Below are 7,220 nucleotides of genomic sequence, written 5' to 3'. Positions count from 1 at the left end.
CTATTCTACATTTTGTAATGCATTTAACCTGGATTAATGCATTTAATTTGGGAACTATGTACCAGTTATGAACTTGGGTACTGTTAGGAAATACCAAAGTGTTCCCATTTTTGGTGTTGTATTCCATTCCCTGCATTGTTCTCAGGAGACCAGGTTGGGTCAGAAACTGGAGTGCCATACTCTCTGCACATTTATCAACAACCATTTGCCATTTTCGGGACATGTACTTTTAATCCTTGTAGGTACTGTATTTGACTAGGGAACGCACATAATTGTTAAATGGGGAGGGAGGGAGGGCTCTTTCTTCCAGGGATGGAGGAAAGGATAAAAATAGCCAAGATGGTGTCCACGGTCAGCTGATCAAAGCCCCACAGATTTGTGATGACCCCTTCCCAAAGCGGCATGCAATGAATCTCTATCTCCAAAATGCTTCAAAAAACAAATGATTGCAATTCTCCCTCCCCTTCATCCACTTGGCTTGTCTTCCAAAATACGTTCTTGTTTCGTCCCAAATTTCCAATATAAATGTTAAATTTTCCAGCATCTGCAGCAGCTAGCAATGCTCTCTCCTGGATGAGCAAACTGGTACAACTGAAGATGAGAAATGTATTACCTCATCATGTCAGAATCTCAGTGGGAAAAGCAGTACCCGCTAGTTCAAGGACAGTCAATAATTTTGTTCTGAGCTTCAGAGATACAAATGAAAGAAATTATTTCTGCAGCAATATCTGTCACTTTGGGATCTAAAGCCTAAGAATTCAGACCCAGGATGCTCACCACGATGTAAAAAAGATGTCGAGACTCTAGAAAGAGTACAGAGAAGAGCAACAAAGATGATTGGGGGACTGGAGGCTAAAACATATAGGGAACAGTTGCTGGAATTGGGTATGTGTAGTTTAACAAAGAGAAGGGTGAGGGGTGACATGATAGCAGTGTTCCAATATCTAAGGGGCTCCCACAAAGAAGAGGGAGTCAAGCTATTCTCCAAAGCACCTGAAGACAGGACAAGAAGCAACGGATGGAAACTAGTCAAGGAGAGAAGCAACCTAGAACTAAGGAGAAACTTCCTGACAGTTAGAACAATTAACCAGTGGAACAACCTGCCTCCAGAAGTGGTGAATGCTCCAACACTGGAGGTTTTTAAGAAGAGACTGGACAGCCATTTGCCTGAAATGGTATAGGGTTTCCTGCCTGAGCAGGGGGTTGGACTAGATGACCTCCAAGGTCCCTTCCAAATTATTATTATTATTATTATTATTATTATTATTATTATTATTATTATTATTATTATTATTATTATTATTATTATTATTATTATAGCATAATTCATTTAGATACAGTGGGATGTAAGAAGTGACAGTGTAAATCTCAGTTAGTAATAGACTTCGTTCTATTCTGCCCTGTTTTCATGCACTTACCAAGTGTAATGTACAGGTAGCTCTTGACTTACAGCCTTTCGGTGACTGTTCAAAGTTACAACGGCATTGAGAAAAGTGACTTACGATGTGGTTTTTTTTTACACTCAAGACCGTTGCTGCATCCCCACAATCATGTGACCAAAATTCGGACGCTTGGCAACTGACTCATATTTATAACGGTTGCAGTGTCCCAGAGCCATGTGATCCCCTTTTGCGACCTTCTGACAAGAAAAGTCAATGGGGAAGCTAAATTCACTCAACAACCAGGTTACTAGTTTAACAGCTGCAGCGATTCACTGAATAATTGTAGGAAGAAAGGTCGTAAAGTGAGCCAAAACTGCACTTAACAATTGTCTTGCTTAGCAACAGAAATTGGGGGCTCAGCTGTGGCCACAAGTCAATGGGCCACCTTATAGTTTTTGTAGTTCAAAACTGTGATTCTTCCTCTTTTTTTTATTAAAGAGTTTTACAAAAACAAAATTTTACAATATATCCCAAAATCCCTCCCACCCCAACCCCCCCCCACTCCCCCCCACTTCCCAGAGCTAAATACAGGATTATAGTTACAATAATCATATTCTAAATAAAAATTATGCATAATATACAATTAACCAAATTCATAATGTGCTTTAACTCCCCTTTAACATAACTACAAACAACGTACCAATAACAATATCCCACTAAAATCTACTCATAAGCTAAATGGAACTTTTTAGTCCCATATTTGTTCTGAATATAATTTATCCATCTTTTGCGACCTTCTGACAAGAAAAGTCAATGGGGAAGCTAAATTCACTCAACAACCATGTTACTAGTTTAACAGCTGCAGCGATTCACTGAATAATTGTAGGAAGAAAGGTCGTAAAGTGAGCCAAAATGCACTTAACAATTGTCTTGCTTAGCAACAGAAATTGGGGGCTCAGCTGTGGCCACAAGTCATGGGCTACCTATAGTTTTTGCAGTTCAAAACTGTGATTCTTCCTGATCAAAACCTGGGATCACAGCTCCTGCTGGGAATTGCTTCCTTAGGAGACACTTTCCTTATCCTTTTTCTCCGGCCCGTTTCGAGCATTTCCCTCAAAAACAGCCTGTGCAAAGAGAGAAAACAGATTTTTTTTTCCCCTTCTGTGCTGGGAGCAAGACTGTTAAGGAAAACCAAGCCCAGCTGACTCTTTTCGGAAACAACCTAAAGCACAGCACTCCTTCCCTTCCACCCCCCCACCCCAGCATCAAGCCCTTTAAAGCAATGTCTACTATTTGTCCAACATCATTGAAGTTTATAAAGTATTTGTGTTTTCTTTCTTAAGCAAACCATCTACCATATGTTCCACCCTGAAAGGAGCAATTGTTGACTGATAATTAAGACACTGTGGTTCACGCTCGGGATCCCTTGCTTCAGCCCTGCACATTATCTGCCCCCTACCCCTCTTTCAATGCGGCTTTGCAACTCTGCTTTTCTAACTTCCTTCTTCAGGGAAGAAATGAAAAGGCACTAAAATGGCCTCTTCACAACTCTCCCGCACGTTCTTTTCATTGATTCTCGTCAACACCCAATAGTAATTACGGCTTGATGCTGCGCCGGCTCTTCTCATCTGTTGCTTGGGATGGGGTGGGGGCTCCGATAACTTGAATAGCAAAAAACAAAGTGTAGGTGTTGCCGAATCGGTGGAGCAAGCCTTACGTTCTTTCCCCTCCACATCCACCATGGTAAAAAAAATTATGTTTGCAAAATTCTGCACTGTCTGCTGCCAATCCCATCAGGATATGGATCGGTCCATAATACCCTTATGACTATACACCAAATGACAAAATGTTGACTTGTCCTTCAGCTAACTTGCCTTAGGGCAGACATGTCAAACACAAGGCCCGGGGGCCGGATCCGGCCCGTGAAGTGGTTTCATGTGGCCCGCGAAGCCATCCTGGAAACAGTGAGGGAACGGCCCCCACTGCCTTGGCCCTGGCCCAGAGACCCTCCTTCTGCCAGAGACCCTCAGATCTGTCCCACTCCTGCCCAGGCCCCCATAGGTACCCTTGATGCCAACGATGTAGAGCTGGCCATGCCCACCCAGTAGGCCATACGCAGTCTAGCCACGCCCACCCAGTAGGCCATACCCACCCGGCCCCCTGAGGGCAACCGCAATGCTGATGCAGCCCTCAATGAAATTGAGTTTGACACCCCTGCCTTAGGGAGATGTGGAAATTAGCTAGCCATGGAGATGGTGTCTCAGGGAAAGAGCAAAATTTCATGGAGCATTCAGTACACATTTAGAAGGCACTGGAGCCTGTCAGTACAGACTAGTGATCCCCAACTCCTTAGTTATATCTAAATCAGGGCTCTTCAAACTTGGCCCTTTTATGACTTGTGGACTTCAACTCCCAGAATTCCTCAGCCAGTCATAAAAGGGCCAAGTTTGAAGAGCCCTGCTCTAAATTGTGCTGAGCTGCTCATATGGCCAACATGCATTATATTTGATCAGTAGAACCAACGCAATTGGATTGAAGGAACTAGAGGTGATATGATAGCCCTGTTCCAATATTGGAGGGTCTGCCACAAAGAAGAGGGGAGTCAACTTGTTTTCCAAAGCACCAGAAGGCAAGACAAGAAATAATGGATGGAAACTAATCAAACGGAGAACCAACATAGAACTAAGGAGGAAATTTCCTAACAGTGAGCACAATTAACAAATGGAAACACTTGCCTTCAGAGGTTGTGGGTGCTCCATTAATGGAGGCTTTCAAAAAGAGACTGAACAACCATTTGTCTGCAATGGTACTATAGAGTCTCCGGCTTGAGCAGCGGGTTGGACTAGAAGACCTCCAAGGTCCCTTTCAATCTGTTATCCTGTTAAGGTTTGCACAGAGTACTTGTCCAGAGACCACAGGCCAGCCTGGTGGCAGGTCCTAGCTAACTTTGCTGCTATCTAAAAGAGGGTGAGAATTAGCTAGTATTTTGGAGGGTAAAAAGGGACGTGGTGGCTCAGTGGGTTAGGACGCTGAGCTTGTCGATCAGAAGGTCGGCAGTTTGGCGGGTCGAATCCGGAGTGCTGCGTAACAGAGTGAGCGCCTGTTACTCATCCCAGCTTCTGCCAACCTAGCAGTTCAAAATCACGTAAAAAATGCAAGTAGAAAAATAGGGACCACTGCGGTGGGAAGGTAACAGCGTTCCGTGCGCCTTTGGCGTCTAGTCATGCCGGCCACATGACCATGGAGACGTCCTCGAACAAGCGCTGGCTCTTCGGCTTTGAAACAGAGATGAGCACCGGCCCCTAGAGTCAGCAACGACTAGCATGCATGTGTGGGGGAACCTTTACCTTTACCTTTGGAGAGTAGACCATGAGGAATTTTTTTTAAAAAAAATAATTATTTGTTTAACATTTTTAACAGACTGTTTTCATGCATTTATTGGTTTAATTTATTGTTGTGTGCCAGCCCAAGTCCCTTTTTGTGAGATGGTCAGCTTATAAATTTGATAAATAAATAAGGACTGCGAGTAAAAAATAAATAAATCTGTGAATAGCAAATCATTTCCACATTGTTCGCCAGATGGGCCCAGGATGATATAGGAAAGGCGTTTATCTCAAAGACAAAGTTACTTTTAGGGATTGAAAAAAAAATCTCCATGTTCAAAAAAAGAAAAGTGAAGGATGATGTACCAAGTTTATTTAACCACAAACGTTGTCTCAAAGGCTGGACATTTTTAGTTCAAATCACAATTAGGATCTCGAAGGAACATAGGAAACTGCCTAATATTAGCTCCTCCACCTGATGCTCTCCAGATGTGCTGGGAATACAACCTAGCTAGCAAAATGTGTTGAGGCCGGGCTTGTGGATCAAAATTGGTGAGCTGGTAAAGAGCACCTCAATGCAAGCTCTTCTCTCTTGCACACACAGGCAACTTTCAAAAGCAGAGGGCTCACGTGGCAACTGTCTGCCATCTTGCTAGTTTTTACCTGTGTGGATGTTGCTGGCTATGTGTGAAATAGCTGGACTTCTGGACTTCCACGAAGAGAAAATCACATCACACAAATCTTTCCTCTTCCAAATACAGCAGTGAGGATAATTTTCCCTTCTGGGACTTTGTAAAGCAGCCTTCCACAAACCAGAATCCACGGCATGGTCAGAGGGAGGTGGCTTGGGAATCATCCATATGGCCGTGTGGCACAGTGAGAAGTTGCCCATTTCTTGAGGTCATGTGCCTAGTCACCCTAGTCCACCCCATCATCAGTCTGCCTATAGGCTGAGACTGGGCTGAAAGTTCACTTCCTATTATGTGCCGGCAGAAGACCTCTCAGATGGACATTCGAGGCCAGGGGTCCACAACCCCCGGTCTGTGGACCAATACCAGGCCGTGGCATGGCAGCAACCAGTCTGTGCAAACAAGCAAACTCCATCCGCGTGATGCAGGCAGCACACAAAAACCATGCATCCTACGGTCCGCGGAAAAACCTCTCTCCATGGAACTGGTCCCTGGTGCCCAAAAGGTTGGGGACCTATGTTCTAGGACACACAAAGGAGAAGCCTTTGGAGGTCCTACAGAGCTATAATGGGTCTACAGCTCCACGTGCACACCATCCAGCCTCTTGACTGTGCACCTCCACTGAGCTGCAGGAGATCACCTTAACTTAATGTTTTTTTCCTAGATTCTATGGATGCTGAGAAATTGATATTCCTATGGATAGGGTTTTTTTAAAAAAAAATTGCATGGTTTGTAACTCTCAGCTGACAATTAAAGGGCTTCCAGAGAAGTTCTGAGTAGCTCCTCCAACTAAGCTTCAAATGTGGTTGGGGCAAAAGAAGAGGGACCTTTGACTGCAGTGGTGTGAACATAATCACATCAGGACTGGTGGCTACATAATGCACAAAGATCAGGCAGATTGATGTCATTTTGTAGGTGGGAATCCTTTAAGTCACCAAGTTAAAGAAGGAGGGACAGTGGAAATAATGGCTGGAGGGATGGGGCAAACCAAGGCAAGCCAGCAGGGGACATCAAGGCAGACAACAAGGCCAGAAGTGCTCCTGGAGATACCTTTGAGCCAATGCATTGAAAGTACAAGGTTTAACATATCCTCAGCAATAAGAAATAACTATACAAAAACTGACTCTACCCCAGGGGTCTTCAAACCTGGCCCTTTTATGACTTGTGGACTTCAACTCCCAGAATTCCTCAGCCAGCGTGCCTGGCTGAGGAATTCTGGGAGTTGAAGTCCACAAGTCCTTAAAGGGCCAAGTTTGAAGACTCCTGTTCTAGAGGCTGCCCAAATTCGACCAACCTCACCCTGCCAACAGGTTCAGAGGAGGGTGTGGTGGTGGTGGTTTGTTTTACTGCCAGTAGACAAGGGGCCTCTGCAGGAGAATCCAAAAACAAAGATGGTAACTGTGCCCATGGAATCAAAGCCATGCCCCTATTTTACCTGGACCCAGCTGCCATCCTGACCTTTTGGACCTCCCTTACATCTCCAGCCTCTCTCCAGAAGAACTTCTTTTACTTGCCCTACAGATGCAAGGATTGAACTTAGGATGCTAAGGCAGCATCTAGTCCAGGACCCTTTTGGGATCCTACATTTAAGCGGATGATCCACTCCTGCCTCTTCTCTTCTGTCTTTAATCTCTACATGGCCCATAGAATGGATTCTGGCCAAGGCCACATTGTTGGGCAAGGAAATGGTTAACTCTTTTGGAGAAGCAGCTGGAAGGACACTGAAGCAGGCCTGGAGGGCAGCTGGAGCCAATTAATCTTGGTTTTAAGGCAGAGGTCTTCAAACTTGGCCCTTTTATGACTTGTGGACTTCAATTCCCAGAATT

Source organism: Vipera berus, assembly GCF_964194415.1.
Source record: "Vipera berus genome assembly, chromosome: 5".
Taxonomy (NCBI): Eukaryota; Metazoa; Chordata; class Lepidosauria; order Squamata; family Viperidae; genus Vipera; species Vipera berus.
This window is presented reverse-complemented; position numbering follows the sequence as displayed.